Source organism: Macadamia integrifolia, chromosome 9 (assembly GCF_013358625.1).
Source record: "Macadamia integrifolia cultivar HAES 741 chromosome 9, SCU_Mint_v3, whole genome shotgun sequence".
NCBI classification, from domain to species: domain Eukaryota; kingdom Viridiplantae; phylum Streptophyta; class Magnoliopsida; order Proteales; family Proteaceae; genus Macadamia; species Macadamia integrifolia.
The window spans coordinates 20,445,255-20,445,611 of NC_056565.1; the positions used below are offsets into that span (position 1 = coordinate 20,445,255).

A 357-nucleotide genomic window follows, 5' to 3' on the forward strand; every position below is an offset into this window, starting at 1 on the left:
CCCCCCCCCCCCAAAATGCTTTTGTTAAGATGGTAACAACTCAATTCTGGTGTCTGTAATTTCATAACATGGGCCACAGTACTAATGCAGAATCCATATCTTGTAATGAATCACCTTTACTATTGATCTTGTTATTTTATGCTTACTTTAAAATATTAAAAAAGGTAGAATCAAGCAACTATGTTCATTGTTGGGGGAATATTTGCATTACAACTGTGGGATTATGAGCAGAAAGAAAGATCATTGCAGTCATAAAATTCATTGTGGGTCCAGAAGAGTTTCTGTTCATTAAATTCTGGCAGTGATGGATAAGGATTAAAGCCATGCATTTCTGTGCATTAAATTCAAATTTACACA

At 34.7% G+C, this 357-nt stretch overlaps 1 protein-coding gene across 4 annotated transcripts in view; it reads right to left on the reverse strand.

Annotated features, from left to right (window-relative positions):
• The window catches only part of LOC122088070 (protein MON2 homolog), a 78,838-nt gene that overhangs the window by 34,901 nt on the left and 43,580 nt on the right, over window positions 1-357 (reverse strand). The gene's annotated exons all lie outside the window — the stretch shown is intronic.